This window comes from Vombatus ursinus, unplaced genomic scaffold, assembly GCF_900497805.2.
Source record: "Vombatus ursinus unplaced genomic scaffold, bare-nosed wombat genome assembly UNPS02014793.1, whole genome shotgun sequence".
NCBI lineage: Eukaryota > Metazoa > Chordata > Mammalia > Diprotodontia > Vombatidae > Vombatus > Vombatus ursinus.
This window is the reverse complement of record NW_020954571.1, coordinates 7,551,171-7,572,567: the sequence shown is the minus strand read 5'-3', so window position 1 is coordinate 7,572,567 and position 21,397 is coordinate 7,551,171.

Here is a 21,397-nt window from a genome sequence, read left to right as displayed (position 1 = left end):
CATTGCTGCAACATTCCACTGTACGTACTTGGGAAGGACAATCTCACTGACTTGCCCCAGGGAGCCCTCATGGCTGCTTCTTTGGGACAAGGGTCCTGAACCTCTTCCTCCTGGTGGGCAGGGAGTGTCATGGTCCAGTTGCAGAAAGTGGATGAACGCTTTCCAGGGTTAGGTTCCTTATGCTTTGGTCAATGTGTTTCCCAAAGTGGATCGCCCACAATCTCAGCTCCTCTAAGGGATCCAGCTCCACTTTCACCCAGTGTTCAAGAAGAAAACACAGGCTCCAGGTTAATTCCACAGAGGGGCCTCAGTGACGGTGCAGCGGTTATCTCTGGGTTCCAAGGCATTGCATTTGTTTTTCCTAAGAATACTGTGTAATTGAGCCTGACTTTCAAAGTCCCAATCTACCTTTGAGCCCCGTCTTCATCTGGTGCCCTAGTCTAATCCTTGCTCCGGTTCCCCTGATCTATTCATTGTTTTCTAAAATGACATGCATGATCCTTCCTTGGTGTTTTTTCACGCTCCCTCTGCCACCCCCAACCCCATTGGCTGAAATGATCTCCCTCCCAAGGCTGAATCCTATAGTCAAGGCCCTTCCAGCTCTTACCCTCAGCTTCCTCATCTGTAAAATGGAGGTATTGAACCCTTGGACCTCTATCATACCATGTCCATATTATAAGATCTCCCATTTAGTGCCAGGGAGCTCAGCCAACATCTTCATATCCTAACAGTCAATGAAGACAAAAGTCTTTTTTTATGAACAATAAGACTTGTGACTAGATGTCAAAACAGAAGTACAATTTGTGAATTTTCCTAAGTGCAGACATTACTCAGAGTCCCTTCTTTACGACACATGTACTTTTCAGTCTTTTAAAGAATGTTTTCTCATCTCCTTGAGAGACTTCAGCTTCTCTCCATCAACCTCTTTTGTGCTTGGCCTCTAGAGACGAGCAGTCCAACAGCCCCCCCCCCATGCCCTGGGGGTCTTATTTGTCCCAGCCACTACTCCCTCTCTGAACTCCTGGCAGAGCACAGATCCTTTGATCACATAAAAATTTTCAGTCCTTTTCGACTGCAGCCCTTATCCCACCCAATACCTAGCAGGCCGAACAATCTCTGAGAGCCAGAAGATGAAAGGTGTCGCCTCTCCCGCTCCTCCTACAAAGTGGCAGGATCAATAGAAACTTTTGAGGGGGAAGGAACCCTGCAAGAGAAATGATGGGGCAAGATGCATAGAAAAAAGCGAGGAGCAAATGGAGAACCAGTCGAGGTATTTTTGGCACGAAGCTTCAGGAGAAGAAAAGGCTGACACAGGACAGGGAGGAAACAGCTATATGTCACTGGTACCGAGGGCCCTCAGAAAGAGGGTGAGGAAAGTGGAGGAGAGGTTTAAAAAGCAATCAGCTGCCTGTGGGTGGCTTTTCTTTGCCACCCAGGCTTCTGAACAATGTGTGAAAGTGTGCTGGTGACTCAAGGACATGCGATATTCTGACCTTTAACTTCTCCAAGTGTAAAAAGCAAACCTCTCTGCTCGGTATGACCAGGCTTGCTCCGATACAAAATCCAGATGCTAGCCTGGAAACTACCCCACCCCCAACTCCCCGGGGGAGGGCAGCCCCAGTGTTAGGCCCCTGAGGCCTGGGAGCCAGCAGACCTACAGTGGGCAAACTGATCATTTCCCTGGGCTACTGTTTTCACCTCTGTAAAGTGAAAATCTTGTATCTGGGCCAGATGGGGATATGTGCCCCACCTCTGACATAGCAATACTCATTCATTCAGCGCAATATAGAAGAAAGAGTGCTGGGCTTTGTGTCAGAATTGGTTCAAATCCCATCTCTGCCACTTCTAGCTGTGTGACTCTGGGCAAGTCACCTCACCAGGCCTCAGATTTCTTATCTGTACAACAGATGACTCCCAGGTTCTCTTTCAGCTCTCAATCTATGATCCTATGTCTATTTATTAAATGCCTGCAGAGCACTGTGCTAGTTACTGGGGACACATAAAAAATTTTAAAAAGACACAGCCCTTGCCCTCACAGAGCTCACAGTCTAGTAGGAAAATACAACATAGGGGCAGCTAGGTGGTGCAGTGCATAGAACACGGACCCTGGAGTCAAGAGGACCTGAGTTCAAATCCAGACTTAGATACTTGACACTAGCTGTGTGACCCGGGGCAAGTCACTTAACCCCATTGCATAGCTCCCCCCCCCCAAAATACAACATAAGTACAGGCAGCTTATTATTTATATTATATCTATGGATAAAATACATACATGTAATATACATGTGCAATTAGGTGGCATGTTGGGTAGAGTGCCAGGCCTGGAGTCAAGAAGACCTGAGTCTGGTTCCAGACAATTGCTAGCTATGTGACCCTGGGCAAGTCACTTAACCCTGTTTACCTCAGTTTCTTCATCTATAAAATGAGCTAGAGAAGGAAATGGCAAACCACTCCAGTATCTTTGTCAAGAAAACCCCAAATGGGGTTATGAAGAATGAGACAGAACTGAAAACTGACTGAACAACAACAATACAATACATATATATATATATATATATACATACATATATCATAATATTATACAATACTGCCTGGTGCTACAAAGTAAGTGCATTAGAGAGGTGCAAAACAAAATGGTGGGTGAACTGGACGACCGAGAGAAATCAGAGTACAGCACCCGATTGACATGAATTGTGAGCGCGTTTATTTGAGCCGGCCGGCGACGGACCCCAGGTGTGCATCCCAGGGGCCGCGCCACCGAGGGTTTGATCTGAAATATTTATACTGTCAGGTTACATAACAGGGTCCGGTGGTGTGCCGGGAAGACAGATCAGGTTATTTACAGAACAGGATGTTGCACCCCACCTTACAGGATGTATGCTAGAGGATCTCACCCAGGATGTTGCAACAGCTGTTAGGGGAAGCTGAGCCAGAGGGCCCGGGGCGTGGTGGCCTGGGGCCCTAACGGAGGGTCTATCACAGTGGGTGGGGTCTGAGAGGACAAATGGGGAATATCAGTTCCTTGGGGGAAGAATGTATTTTTCAATTTGTCCCTGTGTCCCCTGTGTCTAGTAGTACCTTGTGCATACTAGGGACTAATAAATGTTTTTTGGATTTAGTTGCAGATCAGAAAAGATTTAGGGAGATCATAGATATGAAGCCTCTTTGGAAGTTGAATAACTAGTGATATTGTGTCCTTGGTTCTCATTTACTTCTGTCTTTACCATTTTCTATCTTAGACACCTGGAGGAGCTTAGTGAATAGAATGCTGGGCTTTGTGTCAGGAAGACCTAAGTTAAAAATCCTGCCTTAGACACTTACTAGTTGTGTGACCCTAGGTAAGTAACTTAACCTTTGAGCCTCAGTTTCCTCTTCTGTAAAATGAAAGGGTTGGCTAGGTGGCCTCTAAGTTCTCTTCCAGCTCTAAATCTATACGCTCCTATGGGATGGAGTTTGTCCCACCTGACTGCTCCTTCAGGGTCACTGAGCGAGAGCTGGGAGAGGCCTGAGAATTCATCTAGCCCAATGCCCTTGTTTTGTGGCTGAGGAGCCCAGGCTCTGAGAGATTAGTGACTTGCCCATATTTGCATTGGTTACAAGCGGTTGAAGTGGGATTTGAATCAAGGTTCTCTGATTCCACATCGAACACTCCTTCCATTGGCTCAGGCTGCTGTTTCTTTCCTTTCTCCAGCACCCGGAGGCATTCGTCAGCAGCAGTCTTTAATGTCGGAGTCGAGGACTGACTGACTGCATCTTTGGACAGAGATGTTCAACTGCTCCATTTTTGTAGACGATTTCAGAGCAGCCACATCCTCTCTATGTTGTGAATATGTGGGCTATTTGTAATGATTTCTCCTGTTTTTTCTTTAAGGAGAAAAATGTGCATACTCAGCAGGTCTCTGGAATAGCGACTTGTGAAGGAGATAGCCATTTGCCTTTGCCTCCCAAGGCTATTGGGCCGTGCTTCAACAGTGTCATCATTTTTGCTCGAGGTATGTTCTCTGCTAATGTCCTCCTCCTCCTCTGATGTCCCATCATGGTGGAGCAGTGAACTGGGTCAAAAGCTGAGTCAATAGTCCATGCTCTGCAAGTCCCTATCAAGCTAGAGTGGCTTCAACTATGTACCTAATGATTGTTTCTGTGTCCAAGTAACAGACTAGCTAAGTGTGGAGTCACCACTATATTATTGTCTGTAGTCATTCATGAAGACTATCAAAAAGGGGCAGCTAGGACCCGCAGTGGATAGAGCACTGGCCCTGGAGTCAGGAGGACCTGAGTTCAAATTTGGCCTCAGACACTTGACACTTACTACCTGTGTGACCCTGGGCAAGTCACTTAACCTCATTACCTAGCCAAAAAAGAAAAACAAAACCCCAAAAAAAGACTATCAAAATGTGGAAGGGTGATGACTTAGTATGTGGAGAGAGTGTGAAAGTTGTTATCACAATCCGGAAGGCAGGGCAACTGATTCGCAGGGCAGGAAGGCAACAGCCGATGCCAATAACCCTGATGTGGGCACCAGCCTCTTCCCTTCTGATTTTGCCTGTAAATAATCCATAAAGCCAACTAGCACAAGATTCTGAGTTGGAGTGGGTAAGCTGGAGCTGGCAGCAGAGCTGACTTGCCATCTGGAGGGAGAGCAATATATCCAGATGAGACTTCTGCATGTAGCTCTGAGAGCCCAGGTGACCTTCCTCATGTCTGTGTCTGCACTCTCTTGTGTTCTGTATGTCTCTAGGGAAAGTCTTACACAGTCAGTTGTTCTGTAAACTGCTGCAAGTGTTAAGGCATAACATACACCAAAGCCTTTGAGGGGTAAGAATACTATGTCATAAGGTAAGCAAGAAGTTGTGTACGCCTTTGGAGTCCTCCGCTTTGCTCTTAGTCATGCCTTTGTGAGAAGTCACAAGACTTTGACACCCACCAAGGAAATCACAGCTCTCTTTGAAAAAGTATTGAATAAGCTGGTTGGTGCAGAGGAGGAAAATGTAGCTGAAATATTGAAATCTACTCTGAGTCTACTGCAAGCTGTTTGAGGGCAAGATGTGTGTTTTATTGCTCCTTATCTCCCTTAAGGCACAAGGGCCTCCCCATAGTGGACACTCACTGAACACTTGCTGACTGAATGATTAGAATGTTGCTTCACATGAGATGTCAGGAATAACATGGACCAGAACTATCTTATGGGCTCCAATGCTTGTCCTTCCTCAGTGTCGTTAATTTTTGCTTCAGCAGGAAGGCAACTTGGAGTGACTAGTATCACAAGGATCTCATCCTTCTGTGAGTTTACAGGGAGCGTAGAGCTATGCATTCAAACATCTGGCCAGGGATGCCGTGTGGCAGAATGGAAAGAGCACTGGGTTTGGAGTTGGTTCAGAGTCAGAGGATCTGGGGGAGGGGGGAGTCCTGGCTCTTCTATTTAGTAGCCCTGTGATCTTGACAAATCACTTAACCTCCCTGGGCCTCAGCTTCCTCTGGCCTACTTGTCTTTGTCCATCCCCTGCCCTCATGTAGCTCAAGACAGGTATCCCAGTTATTCTGGAACCCACTGCCACGCCTTCTCCCACACTAAGCTGCTCCTGTCATAGAAAAGTTGAGCTTTTGAAGGCTGGTAACATTGTTAGGAGGCCTTCTCCATGCTAAGTTTCTAACACTTTTCTAACACGGCTTTCTTCTTAAGTGTTTATCCGCCATCCTGCATGCCCTATTATAATTACCCCGGGAAAGCTTGCCTTTCCTGGATTAGGTTTGGAGGATGGAATGCATAATGAAATGCCATTTGAAATTGTCAAACTCCTTTGTCTTCTCTTCAGTTTCCTTCTTCTCTCCCTTTGCTCATCACCTCCTTCCAAACTCCCCCCACCCCCCAGTTTTAAAATGCAGACGTGGAAATTTAGTGCTGCTGTTTTGCTATCTAGATGATAGAAAGCAAAATGATGAAATACTCTGATTGTAGCAAGGAACAAACTGCGACCTCATCGAGGGTTCATTGCTCTCTCTGTATTCACCAGCAGCCAAATGGGAAGCTAGCTTTGTTTTGAACACTAGTCTTTAAAGGGAAAACAAATTCAAACAGCTTCATGAAAAATTCTGGCTTTTATGACAACTAATTATCCGGTGTCCAAAACAGACTTAGAATCTCTTTTAAAAAACACACACACACACACAAAACATTTCAAAAAGCAGTCTCATCTCCCAGAAACCATTCACATTGACAGAAGAACTGAGCTTGCTTGGGGCACATTATGGAGTTATCCACAGAAAGTGCTACTGACTTTGCCAAGGACGAGTGATCCTTTTCTTTCTGAAGGAGACTCCACCATCAGTCCAGAAACTAACTAGGAGATTGGGCTAACTCCAAGAGCTTTGCATAGGTGTAAGGCCTAGATCGTGATTCTAAGCACAGGAATGGAACATGGACATAGGGGTAGTGATTTTTCTTCCCAGAAAACTGTTAACAAAAGATGAGATGTTTCTCTGGTATGTTTTATGTGCAACCTTATGAGGAGGTGCTATCCTATTCTTATCACATCATTCCCCTGGTTTAAGCAGCTAGAATAGCTCCCTATTGTCTCCCATATCCAGCAATGGACCCTTGATGAGGTCTGGATTTGTTCCTTTCTACAACCACAGTATGTTATTATTTTGCTTTCCATCATCAACACATCCTCTGCCCAGCTTTAAAATCCCCCATAACCCGACCTTATCTCCATCTTCAGTTACACTGGGATACAAAGGTTCCACTTCAGGTAGGATGGCCTCCTTTCCTATTCCCTGCACACCCCATTTCCCTGCCAATCTGTAACTTCCATCCTTGCTCCAGATTCTGTCCTCTGAGCCCAAACAGAACTAATCCAGTCCCCTCTCCACATGATAATACTTCAGATACTTGAAGACCACGATCATGTTCCCCTCTGAATCTTCTTTCCTCTAGGCCACAGATTCAAGCCTCTTCATCATCCTGGCTGCTCCCTTCTGTGTACTCTTCAGCTTATTAATAACCTTCTTAAACAATGCTCCAGAGGAGTAGACCAGGGCAAAATGCACCTCCCTATTTCTGGCAGCTACATCCCTCTTAAATCAGCCTAACACTGCATCAACTTTTTTGGTGTCCATAGCACCCTGCTGACTCATATTGAGCTCGCAGTCTACTAAAACTCCCATATCTTTTTCAGAACAACTGCTATTTACCTCTGCCTCCCCATCTCATGTTTGTGAAGTTGATTTTTTGTACCCAAGTACAGGACTTTACTTTTTAGTTTCATCTTTAGATTCAGCTCAATGCTCCTGCCTGCCAAGATTCTTTTGAATCATGATTTTGTCATCCTTTGTGTTAGCTCTCCCTCTTTGCTTTGTGTCATTTGCAAATTTGATGAGCATACTGTCTATGTCTTTAATCAAATCACTGAGAAAGATGCTGAATAGAACAAGACCAGGCACAGATCCCTGGGGCAATCCACAGGAAACCTCCTGCCAAGTTAACATTGAATCATTTACAACTATTCTTTGAATTCAGCCATCCAACCAGTTCTGAATCCAACAGATTGTATTATCTTCTAATCTATGTATCTCCATCTTTTCCACAAGAATCATATGAGGTGCTTTATCAGAAGATCACAGGCCTATAGTTTACAGACTCTTTTCTCTTCTCTTCTTGGAAAACTGGAAAATTTACCCTTCTCTGATCCTGTGGTACTTTTCCTGTTTTCCATAGTCTTTCAGATATCACTGACAGTGGCCCAATCTCAGCTACAGGTTCTTTTAGCACCAAAGGAGGTAATTCAGCTGGTCCTGAAGGCCTGAATGTATCAAGAGCAGTTAGGGGTCTCTTAATAACTCCTCATTTGCCTTTGGTATCAACAACCTGGTTGTTAGTCATCTTTGTTCTGTCATGACCAGGAAAAAGGTCCCCCTTTCAGAGAAAACAGAAACAAAGAGGAATTGAGCATCTCTGCTAGTTATCATTGTCCCATCCAACCAAGCAAAGGTCTTCTCTCTTCTTAGATCCTCCTTTTTCTCACATAGCTAAAACACCCCCCCCCACTTTTTTGTTTTTAGATTCCCATACCAACCATAGCTCATTCTAAGCTTTAGAAATCCTAACACACTTTTTTTACAGGACCATGCCATTTTCTTATATTTATCCTCTGTTACCTGGTCTTGTTTCCATCTTCTGTACATCTATTTTTAAAATCTAAGTTGATTGGTGAGTTATCTGTTTATCCACTTCACTCCCTTCAAACAAGTCCCCCTTTTCATCCTCAATGGAATCATTTTCATTTTCTTTTTCCTTGTGTCTTCAGAACTCCCTTGTAGGTTGACTTCCCTTGAAGCATTTTACTCTATGTAATCTTATCTTTCTGCTGAACCTTTTGAAATCTGCTTTCCCAAAATCTAGAATGCGTGTCAGACTATATGTCCAGATTTCCTCTATTTCCCTATCATAGATTCTTAGATGGAATGGTCACTTTCCCCATTGGTTTCTATCTTTTTCACCCCAGAAACCAGTACCTCCTTGTTAGTGAGAATCAAATCCAGAATGGAATCTCCCAATGTTGGTTCTTCTACCTTTTGAAAGAAGAAATTACCACTAGGACAAGTCAGGAAATTATTAGTTATTCTACTTTTGGCAGAGAGAACCCCGGCAGATGTATGGATAATTGAAGGCCTCCATTACTACTATATCAGGCCTCTGTGTCAGGCTTGTGTTCCAGCATAAGAGGGTTTCCCAAACTTCTCCTCTGTTCCTCTTTTGTCCAGGTGGTCTGCAGCATAGGTGGTATGTAGGTGGTCTGTAGGTAGTCTGATGAAAAACATCACTTCTGTTTGTCCTTCCCTTTTCCTCTGCTCAAATACTCTTCATCATGTTTTCTCCCTCTAGTTCCTGGATTTCCTCACATTCTTTTTTTTAAAATTAATTTATTTTGAATTATCAACAATCACTTCCATAAGCTTTTGAGTTTTAAATTTTTCTCCCCCTCCCTCCCCACCTCCCCAAGGTGGCGTGCAATCTGATATATGCTATACATATATATTCCTATTAAACATATTTTCACATTAGTGATGTAAGAATTAGAACCAATAGGAGGAACCACCAGAAAAAGGAAACAAAACACAACAGAAGGAAAAAAAATAGCAAATAGTATGTTTTGATCTGTATTCAAACTCCATAGTTCTTTCTTCTTTGTAGATAGTATTTTCCATCATGAGCTCTTTGGAGATGTCTTAGATCCTTGTATTGCTGAGAAGGGTTAAGTCTATCAATATTAGTCATCGCACAACATGGCTCTTACTGTGTACAACATTCCCGTGGTTCTCACTTCACTGGTTCTCACTTCACTCAGCATCAGACCATACAAGTCTTTCCAGGTTTTTCTGAAGTTTGCCTGTTCATCATTTCTTATAGCACAATAGTATTCTGTTACATTCATATAGCACAACTTGTTCAGCCATTCCCCAACTGATGGGCATCCCCTCAATTTCCAATTCTTTGCTACCACAAAATGAGCTGCTATAAATATTTTTGTACATGTGGGTCCTTTTCCTCCTCACATTCTTAATATACAATGCTACATTCCACTCTCCTCCCTTTTACCTACTTTGTTTCTTTGGAATAAGGCATGCCCATTCATAGTCCAGTCATGGATTTCATCCCAATTCAACTCCTATATCCTCTATAAAGCCTTGCTAGACTACTCCATGTAGCAAGGCAGGCTGACTGAGGTGCAGGGTGTGGGGGCAGAGGTGAACAGCATAGTGGGTGACTAATCTTTATACCCTTATAGTTCTGGGCACAGAGCAGGTGTTCAATAATTTTTTTAGTTAATTAATTGGTCCATTCACACAAATACAAACTCACCTCTCTTCTTTCATGTGAGGAAGAAATGTGGTGTAAGGGACAGTGTCAGGGACAGAGTCAGAAGATCTGGGTTTAACTTCTGGCCATATCATTGCTTTGATGAGCAACCTTGAACAAGCTACTTCAACTCCCTTAGCCTCAGAAATGAGGGAGTTGGGCCAAATGAGCTCTGAGTTTCTTTCCAGCTCTAATATTCTGTGATTTTGTTGCTGGCAGTGAGACTACTTACCAAGGCTGCATATGTAGGGATATAAAGAAATAACTTGACTTTATTTTGGCTATGGCATCACACATGTAAAATTATTTGAATGAATGACAGTGAGTTTCCCTGTGACCAGTGGCTAGTGGCCCAAAACTTAGGATTTTGTCTTCCATTGCTCAGCCTGAACCATTACACTCATCCTTACATAATCTCTTTCAGAGATACAGCCTCCAAATCTGCAAAGTTGCCAGCCTCTAGGTACCATCATTTCCATTCATTCACTCCAACCTCTCAATAAAAGAGATTCTTCTCCATTAAATTTGTTTGCTCCTAATAGGCCTGTCTTTTTAAAAAATGTATCAAACAACCCAATAATAATAACACTTAAATTGTGCTTTGTGGTTTACCAAGTACTTTATAAATATTATCTCATTTTTTTCTTTACAGCAACCCTGGAACGCCACTCTAAGCACAGGTGCTGTTATTTTCTCATTTTCCAGATGAGGAAACTGGGGCATACAGAGGTTGAGTGACTTGCCCAGACTCACACAGCTAGGCAGTGTCTGAGGTCAGATTTGAATTCAGGTCCAACCCTCTCCTAAATGGCCAATTTCAAATCATCAAAGAAGATAGCAGAATGAAATCTGCCTAAAATGTAAGCTTCCTTTTAAAAGAACATTCAGTGACACATTTAACTGTAAGTTCTCTGGTTTTCCAGCCATGTCCTTTCTCACCATTGCTAAATACCAAGATATTTCAGTCTGAATTTAAACTCCCCCAAGCCCTGATTCATGTGGTTGTACATGCTGTTAGAGTATGAGACATCTACCACGATCCTGGTTATCAACTTGGATAGGCAATAGTGTCAGGGAAGGAAACGAGGAATTGGATGATACTTGAGATTATCTAGTTTTACAAATAAATGTCTCCCTTATGTTGGTCGAAATCACTCAAAAAGATTATCCAAAGGGATCTTAACAAGCTAGAACTTTGGGTCAAATCTAATATTATGGAATTTAATAGGATTAAAGTAAAGGCTTACATTTTGGGTCAAAAATCAACTGCATAAGTATAAGATAAGAGCATGGCTAAAAAACAGTTCATATAAAAAACTCCACTAACCCAGTGGGTTTTAGTGGACTACAAGCTCAATATAGGTCAACTGTGAAATATGCAACCCTTACCCCTAAGCTGACACAGTCTCAGGTTGAATTAAGAGAGGAATATTGAGGGAAGTGGTAATCCCATTGTCTTCTGTCTTGATCAGACCATATCTGGAACATCATGTTCGGTTCTGAGTACTAAATCTTAGAAATAGCATTTCTAAACTGGAGCACTTCTGGGGAGGGTGACTATGATAACGAAAAAGCTAAGAACCATGGCATATAAGGATGGCTTGAAGGAATGGGTTTGTTTAGTCTGGAGAAGAGAAGACTTAAGGAGACCATGACAGCTATCTTCTGGTATTTGTGGAGCTGTCATATGAAGGAGGGATCTGAATGGCTCTGCTTAGCCCCAGAGGACTGAACAATGTGGAGAAGATGGAGGTTGACAGATTTAGGTTTGATAGAAGGAAAACTTCTTGATAGAGCAGACCAAAAGTGGAATGGACTGCCTTGGGCAGTTGTAGGCTCTCCATCACTGGAGGTCACTTGTTGGGAATTCTGTAGAGGGCATTACTTTTTAGTTATGGTTTAGGTTTGATGACCTCTGAGTCATCTAATTGACAACAATTCTGCGTCAATGTGGAAGTCACATAAATCACAAAACATGTCAATCCCCCTTTTATAATGCATCTCTCTTTGATTCATTCTTTTTATACTTCTAATACTCTCCACTCCCTCTTAAAAAAAAAAAAAAACTTCTATCACTAGGCTATTAAAGTTAGAGTATTCCCTAATTGACCAAGGTCGTAAATTTTGTGGGGCAGTGACTTAGGGAAGCAGAGGGCAGTGCTAGAAAAGACCTGAGGTTTATATTTACATGGTCAGCCTGAATTTCCTCCCATCACAAGGGCAGAGTGTTGGGACTTTGCCTTGCCCCTTCCCTTGCATCACTGCTCCCCTACATCCCCCATCATCTATACTCCTCCCATAGCTGCCTTACACTTCATACCCTGTCAAGGTGGCCCTTGATAGTAATTTTAGCCTGATCTCACATGGATGGTTTAAGTTCCTATGGGGACAGGATACAGGGAGATAACACTACTATTTATTGCAGAACCATTTCATCTTAGGGAAGTCCTAAAACACGGACAATTTGGAATGCACTATGAGATGCTCAAATAAAATAAACTCTGTATGTAAAGACACTCAATTCAACCGAACAATTCAACAACTATTTATTAAGCACCTGACGTGCTAGGCTTTAGGGATATAAGACAGAGATAAAATAGCCCCTGCCCTCAAGAAGCTTGCATTCTACTAGGTGATTATAACATGTACATAGATATTTAAGGCAATGCAAGGCAATTTGAGGAGGGAAGGAATACTAACAACTGTTTTCATGGAGGAAGCTGCACCTAAGATGAGCCATGAAGGAAAATAAAGATTCTGCAAGGTGGGGTGGGCTCTAGGCATGGAAGATGGGTTGGGTGAATGTACACAGATAGGAGATGCAATGTTAAATTTGCATTAATGCTTCCACTTCTAGTAAACACCAAACAGTGAATGACACCCCAGCGCTGCATGAGAAGGGTGGGGGGGCTCCAGAGTCAGAAGCCGAGGTGGCTTTCACGTGGCTTTAGCAGTGGGAGCTGAGGTAGAGGTTGAGGTTGGGCCACTGTTGAGGCCAGGGCCATGGCCACAGGGACTGAGAAGGAAAGGCCAAAGACAAGGAGTAGGTTCCTGTCACTAAGTTGGGTGGGATAGCCAAGGGCGTGAAGATCAAGTCTTCGGAGGAGATCTATCTTTTCTCCCTTCCTATTAAGGAGTCTGAGGTTATAGATCTTTTTTTCTGGGGCCCTCAATAAAAGATAAGGTTCTGAAGATCATGCATACACAGAAACAGACTAGAGCTAGACAATTTACCACTTTAAAGGCTGTGTTGGCCAGGGTGCCAAGTGCTCCAAGGAAGTGGTCACACCTATTTGTGGTGCTATCATTCTGGCCCAAGCCATTCATTGTTCCTGTGAGACATGGCTACTAGAAGAACAAGAATGGCAAATTTCACACTGTGCCCTGCAATATCACTGGGCAATGTGGATCAGTTCTGGAGCCCCTAGAGGTTATGGCATTATTTTAGCTCCTGTGCCTACGAAGCTCCTGATGGTGGCTGAAATTACTACACTTCTGCTAGGGGCTGTACTGACACTCTGGACAACTTTGTTAAAGCTACCTTTGATACCATCTCCAAAACATACAGCAACCTAACCCCAGACCTGTGGAAGGAGACTTTGTTCACCAAGTTTTCCTATCAGGAATCTACCAATCATGACATCCTGTCAGGACTCACACTGGTATATCTGTCCAGAAGACCCAGACAGTTGCAGTGGCCACTACATAGACAGATGTTTTGCTTTGTTTTGTTTGTTGTATAAACAAAGAATAAATTGAACTATGTTTGCTAGGAAAAGAAGAGTTTGCATAACTGCAAATAATCCAGTTTGCTGGAAAATATATAGGATGTGAAAAAGAACATAGGTAGGTTGGAATCATAATTATATAAGGACCTCAAATGCTGGGTTAAATGGGTTTATATCCTAGAGGTGAAAAAGAGCTAATGAAGGTTTGTTTGTGTTTAGAGAACAATGTGGCCAGACCTGAGCTTCACAAAGTCAATGAGCATTTATTAAGTGCCTATTGTGTGCTAAGCACTGCACTGGGGACACAAAGAAAAGCAAATACATAGTTCCTGTCCTCAAGGAACTCTCATTCTAATGGGGAAGAGAAACTAGCAGGGGGAGGGAGGAAGGGGGAAAGGCCTCCCGCAGAATGTGGGTTTTGAGCTAAGTTTTGAAGGAAACCAGGAGGCAGAGGTAAGGACGAGAGCATTACAGCATGAGGGGTCAGCCAATGAAAAGGCAATTTTTTGGGACAGCTGTGTGAAAGATGGATTGCAGACAAGAGGGACTGGAAGCAGGGAGACAAATCAGGAGGCTGGTGAAATAGTCTGGGCTAGAGATAGTGAGTGCCTAAACTATGATGCTGGCGGCAAGTGGAGAGGAGATAGATGAAAGAGATGTGGAGCTACAATCAACAAGTCATGGCAAGTAATGGTGTATAGGGCCTGAGGGTTAGGGAATAGTTTGAGATGAATTTAAGATTATGAACCTACATGATCAAGAGGATGGTTGTACTCTTAATAAAATAAGGAAAGTTTAGAGGAAAAGTTGGGTTTAGGTAAGAAAATGGTGAATTATGTTTTGGACATGTTGAGGTTGAAATACTAATGAGATACCCAAGTAAAAGTGTCCTTCAGGCAGGTAGTGGGGCTGGAGTTTGGGAGAGAAATAAGGGAAAGGACATATAGATTTGGGAGTCATCTACATGGAATCAACAAGTATTTATTAAAGCAACTTGCTATGTGTCAGGCACTGTACTAAGTGTTGGGGATACAAAGAAAGGACAAAACAATCCCTGCCCTTGAGGAACTCACAATCTAATGGGGGAGATGACATGCAAACAGCTATGTACAAACAAGAAAAGTGTATGTATGTAGTATGTATTGGAGATAATTTTAGAGGGAAGGTACTAGAGGCTAAGGAGGCCTGGGAAAGGCTTTTACTGAAAGTGGAATTTCAACTGAGATTTGAAGGAAGCCAAGGAAACTAGGAGGCAGAGGTAAGAAGGGAAAGAATTCCAGACATGAAAGATAGCCAATAAAAGTGTATGGAGTTGGGAGATGGAGTGTCTGGAGTAAGGAACAACAAAGAGGCCAATGTTACTAGATTAAAGAGGGTGTGGAGAGGATTAACATATCATGAAATTGAAAGGTAAGATGGGGACCAGCTTATGAAGGGTTTTCAAAGTCAAGTAAAGGAGGTGATAATTGAACCCATGGAAGCTGGTGAGGTCACCAAGGGAGAAGGGAAACAAGGACAGATTCTTAGGGGACATCCATGCTTTGGGCCTGGGAGATGTATTAAAGGAGACTGAGAAGTGTCTGGACAGATAGGAAGTTATCCAAGATATCCAGGAGAGAGCAGTGTCCCTAAAGCCTAAGGAAAGAGTAAGTTTCTAGAAGGAAGGGATAGCTAACAGTTTAAAATACTGTAGTGAGGCCAAGGATTATGGGGGCTACGAAAAGGCCATTTTAACAGCTGAGATGATTTATAATCTTCAAGAGCAGTTTTGGTAGAGTGGTGGAGACAGAAGCCAAACTGCAAGGGACTGAGGAGCAGGTGGTACCAAAGCAGAGGCAATAAATGGAAGACAGAGGGGAATAGCCTAAGGGATTTCAGGGCGAAGTGAAGGTTTTTTTTTTTAATTTTAATTTTTTTTTTAAGGAAGAAGGAAGGAAGGATTGTAAGCAGAAGGGAAGGAGCCAATGGATTGAAGAAGAGGGAGAGAAAGGGAATAATTGATGAGCCAGGCCCTGGGAGAAGGCAGGGAGGGACAGGGTCAAGGAAACAAGCAGAAGGATTAATAACAATAGTTAACATCCACACAACACTTTAAGGTTTGTAAGAAGCTTTACATACATTATCTCAATCTATCCTTATAACTACCCTGTGAGGTAGGTGCTATTATGATCCCCATTTTACAGATGAGAAAACTAAGGCTGAGAGAGAGTGACTTGCTCAGGGGCACAACAGATTGTATCTGAGGAAGGTCTTCTGAATCTAAATCTAGCATTCTGTCTACCTATGCTGCCCAGCTGACACTAGTGAGGAAGGAAAGACACCTCCCTCTGAGACTGGTATGAAAGAATAGATAGATAAGGATGCAGAGGGGTTCTGAGGAGTAGAAAGGAGCTCACAATCAATGGCTTCAATTTTCTTGGTAAAACAAGAAGTGAGATCATCTTTTTGAGTGACACTGTCAAATGGGATGTAGGTGGCATTAGGGACGTGAAGACAGAGGTTTAGATCAGTTGCTGTGGGAATTGTGATAAAGCATCAATCAAGGAAGAATAAGTGTGGGTCCAGTTGAGATTAGATAACATGACTCTGTTGCAAGGAGATTCAGTGAGTATAATTGCGTGACTTCCTCCCAGAATGTTCAGCAACCCAGGAATAGGAGTGGAGAAGGCAGATGGTGGTGGTGACGCAAGGCTGACGATGTGAAGGCAGGATGTGAGCAACACAAAGACAAGGGGGCAAGTGATTGTGAGAAGTTCCAAAGAATAAGACTCTGACAACACAAAAGAAGACAATTCCAATGAAAAGGAAAAGGAAGGGGTATCTAAAGAGACCGACACCAGTGCATAGATAACTTTTTTTTTTTTTTTTTTAAAAGACCTGCACAGAGACAGGAAGCAAGCACAGGTAACAGGATAAATACAAAAGTCTGGCTCAGTTCAGTCAGAGTAGAAGCATGAAAGCTCAGAGTGACCTAAGGAAAGGAAAGCCAAGGCAAGGAAATTTAAGGGTAACACAAAGCTCTTTTGGGGAGAATAAGACTTGGCTTTTGTTCAGTCATTTTCAGTCGTGACTCCATCTTGGCAAAGATACTGTAGTGGTTGGCCATTTCCTTCTCCAAAGACTTTGGCTACCTTGGAAAAAAGAGGATGATCACCAATAACAACAAAAACTAGCTGCTTGGAAGTAGACAGCACAATGATGATGGTTAGTAGAAAGAAGGTAATGCTGCTCAAATCTTATTTCACTTTGTTTTTCTCTATTAAGGGGTTGGAAGACAACAAAAATGCGGAATAGGGAGCTGGTCCCCAATATAAGTAGGCAGATGATAAGGGAGCTGCCCTTCATGAATTCAAGTAACTTGGACCATTAAATCACTGTCAGTAATCTGCAAAATTTCATGGAAAATGAGAGAGGTGCCAAAGGATTAAAGGAGGACAAATGTTCTGATTTTTCAAATAATAGAAATTAGTGGAGTCTTTAAGTAGTTATAGGCCAGCGAGCTTTACCTTGATTCCTGGTTATATTGTAGAAAACATAATTTTTTTTTACTAATGGTATTTTATTTTTTCCAATTACACATAAAGACAAATTTCAACATTCAGTTTTTGAAACATTTTGAGTTCCAAATTTTTCTCCCTCCCTCTATCCTCTCCCCCCTCCCCAAGATGGCAAACAATCTGATATGTTATACATGTGCAATAATGTAAAAGATATTTCCACATTAGTCATGTTGTGAAAGAAGAAACATAATGAAAGGGAAAAAACCACCAAAAAAAGGGGAAAATAGTATGCTTCAGTCTGCATTCAGACTCTGTTCTCTCTCTGGATGTGGATAGCATTTTCCATCATAAGTCTTTTGGATCATTATATTGCTGAGAAGAGCCAAGTCTATCATAATTGATCATTGCACAGTGTTACAGTTACTGTGTATAATGTTCTCTTGGGTTTTAGAATATATTATTAGAAGAATGGCCAGTGGATTGCAAGGTCAATATGAATCAGCAGTGTGATATGGTGGCAAAAAAAGGTCATGAATCCTTAGACTATCTCAAAAAGTTTTCCATACAGGATAAGGAGGTGATTGTCTTATTTGGTATTCTGCCCTTTATAGGCCACAGCTGAGGTGTTAAGTTCTGAAGAGCACAGTTTAGAAAGGACAAGGATATTCTATAGAGCCAAAAAGGAGACCAGGAGAAAGGGCCTCAAGGTTATTCAACCTAGAGAAAACTGAGGGGTGGGGAGGCCCAATTGCTATTTGGAAGGTTGTCATTAGGATCAGGGATAAGACTTTTTGGCCCCTGTGGGTAGAATTAAGCAGTACTGGTAGAAATTGAAAGAGGCAGATTTACATTTGATATAAGAATGATCCACCTTAAATGCAGAATCTGCTGCTTTGGGAATGGAGGGTTCCCATCACTAAAGGTCTTCAAGAAAAGATTGGATAGGGTAGCGAGATGGCAAAGTCGATAGAGTACTGGCCCTGGAGTAGAAGGATGTGAGTTCAAATCCAGCCTCAGACCCTTGACACTAGCTTGTGTGACCTTGGGCAAGTCACTTAACCCTGATTGTCTCGCAAAAAAAAAAGATTGGATGAAGATTTGTTGGATTTGTTAAGGAAGGGATTCTTATTCAGGGACAAATGAGACTATACAGCCTTTGAGGTCTCTTCCAACACTGAGATTCCGCAATTCAAAGTGGAGGACAGTACAAAGCTGAACTGTATAACCACAGGGTCAAGAACATGACAAAACAGGGGCAGCTAGGTGGCGATACATAACACTAGCTGTGTGACCCTGGGCAAATCACTTAACCCCATTGACTAGCCAAAAAACAAAAACAAAAACAAAAAAAAGGAATATGACAGAACGAAAAATTATTTGCATGTAGACCCTGGTTGCTGTTAATCAATTTTACTTTTCCAAATTTAATTTCTTTGGGGGAACAAAAGATCAACTAATAAAATCAACTAACAAAATAACAACTGTCTTTAAGTTTTGTTTCTTTTGCAAATGATTGTGGGCACTTTAACATTTCTCTTAATGAATTCTGAATCAACCAAAGTCTACAGAATGTTCTCCTTGCAGCAAACGAAATAACAGATTAACCCCGCAGTCCACTGAATGTACCTAAGAGGGGACATGTACAGAAGCTGCTGATGTGAAAGGCATCTGTCCTCTTAAACAGGGCAATTTCAGGCTGATAAGAGAAAAGGGCAGGATTCAGTCATTTGGTGGACACGTGATCTGAGAGGGGCTAGCCCTTTCTTCCCTTCCCCATCTCCCAAGCCAGAATGAGACACCTAGTTGCAAATACTCTCAGATATGAATCCCAAATTAGAAGCTGGCCAGGTTGACCTTTTGGAATGATTTGGGATGGGGGTATTCAAAAGGAAACTCATTTTACAGATGGAGAAACAGGTATAGAGGTAGGGGAAGGATTCTTCTAAGGTCATCCTGTAAGCTAGTGATCACATGGGGACTAGTTGCCAGATTTTTTGACTCCCGATTCAGACTACTTTCCTCTGTGCTGCCCTGCTTCATCCAGGCAGGCTGCAGGCTGCTGTGACCCTGGTACTTATCCACATCAGGTTGGCTTCTAGCTCTTAGAATACCTGTCTGGGATAAGGGACCAAGCACTCACTCTTCTTTTTCTTAGCTTTGCAGGTCTCCTCCATGGCCACAGAACAGTTGAATCCATTTCACACGGCACTTTCTGCACCTCACTCTACTAAGGCCCTGAAGGCCTCTGACTGAATTCCTGTTTCATTTTTTACATAGATTTTCATTCCCCGGAGCTAGTGTCTATGGAGAGGTTAATGCCTGTGGCTGGGACAGTACCAGAACTTCCCTTTCATTCTTACACCTTAGGAGAATCCATAGAATGTTAAAGCGGCAAGAGATCTCAGAGATTCTCATCTAACTCTCTCTGACTTTACGGATGGGGAAACTAAGGTTCAGAGGGGAAGAATTACCTAAAATCACACCGAGAGTTGATAAGAAAGCTAAGACTAGAACCCTGGTCTGTCTCGAATGTCAGGCCTGCTCTTTTGACTGTTTCACAGTTCTTTTCTGGGATTTTGCCTTAAACAACACTGCCTTAAGGACTTTCATGAGGGCTGAGCCAAGACTGGTCTTAACACAGACTGAGGGACATAGCTTTAGGGGAACTTCCAGTATGTCTCCCACTGGTATGTCATTGTTCCTGAATCTCACCCTTTCCCCCAGTAGTTAGCTTTTTGAAAGTTGGTGGCTAAAATGGAGGGGGCAATTAAACCATTATTAGACATTCACAGCTTTGATCTGATGAATTTATCAACCAGATTCCTAGCAGAATCAGAAGGACTGGGACAAAGAAAAATAGGCTTGGGCATGGGTAAGATGATTTCATCATGGTGAGATGCCTGAGCTGGAGGCCCAGGTAGCATTAAGACATTAGGGCACTAGACACCTAGGAGTGCTAATGGGATACAGAGGGGTACAGAAAGGAAATGGAAGGTCAACCATTCTTCTCTCAGGTAGGCCTCCATCAAAGTGCCATGCATTGTGCCCCTGAATAATTACTGTTTTCATCTAGATGAAAGGTTGTGAGATGTAAAAGGGAAAAGACTTTGTCTTCTTGATTAACAGGTGGAAGTTATGGGGAAACATACCCATATGCTCAATACAAGGAACAATATACATACATGCATACATACATATATACACATATGTACATATATATACATATGTGTATGTGTGTGTGTGTGTGTGTGTGTGTGTGTGTGTATATATATATATATATGTAAACAATTAGAGCTAACCAACAACCAAATCAGCTGTCTTGTGAGCTCCTGAACACTGGAAGCTTTTGAGTGGATGACAGCCTGTCAGTAGTGCTGTTTAGGGGATTCCTGCATTAGGTAACTCTAAAGGCTCTATAATACAGTAACTGTCCCCAACCTCTTAGTAATGGAATGAAGACTCTACTGGTTGCCAGGAATGTATGAAGACTTGCCCCTACTCTGACAAAAAGTAGTTGATATTGGGGAAGAAAATAATTTTAATTTTCAAAACAAAGATAATATCAGCTGGTTCACTATTCCAAATCAATCAGTCAACAATCATTTATTGAGCACATACAATATGCAAAGTGCTAGCCAGTGTTGTGGATGATACAAAAAGTATAAGGCACAATTCCTGTCTACAAAGAGTTTACAGAAGGGCTGGAGAGATTAGACATACAGGTAGTATATATCCCTACATATCTTGGAGTAATCTTTGACTCTTCCCTCTCCTTCATCCTACACATTCAATTGATTGACAAGTTCTGTTGTTTCCACATCTGTGATACTGCATATATACTGTACTTCTCCTACATTCTAATGGTAACCACACTCAGTTCAGGTTGTTATCTCATCTTAGCTAGATTCTTGTAATAGCCTGCTAAGTGATCTTCTTTTCCCTAGTTTATCCCCTCTCTGATTCATCATCTATATTGATGCCTGAGTAATTTTGGACCAATTGGAATAAATAGACTCTTGCCATCATCCTTATTTCCCCCCACTACAAACCTGACCACTAGCCAGGACTAACTTTTGCCTAACCAGGCCTCTGTACAACTTCAGAGCCGTTGCCTCCTCATACTATTTAGCCTGGCCATTGCTCTCATTTTCCTTACACTGCAACCTTGGACTCCACCCCTTGGTTTTCTGATCCTTAGAGATGAATTTTTGCCTTATCTCTGCCTCCATCTCTGCTTGGTACCAACGGCTAGAAGCAATGGCCAAACGTTGCAGAGAGACAGTATTCAGCCTAATAAAAACTGAATTACCCTG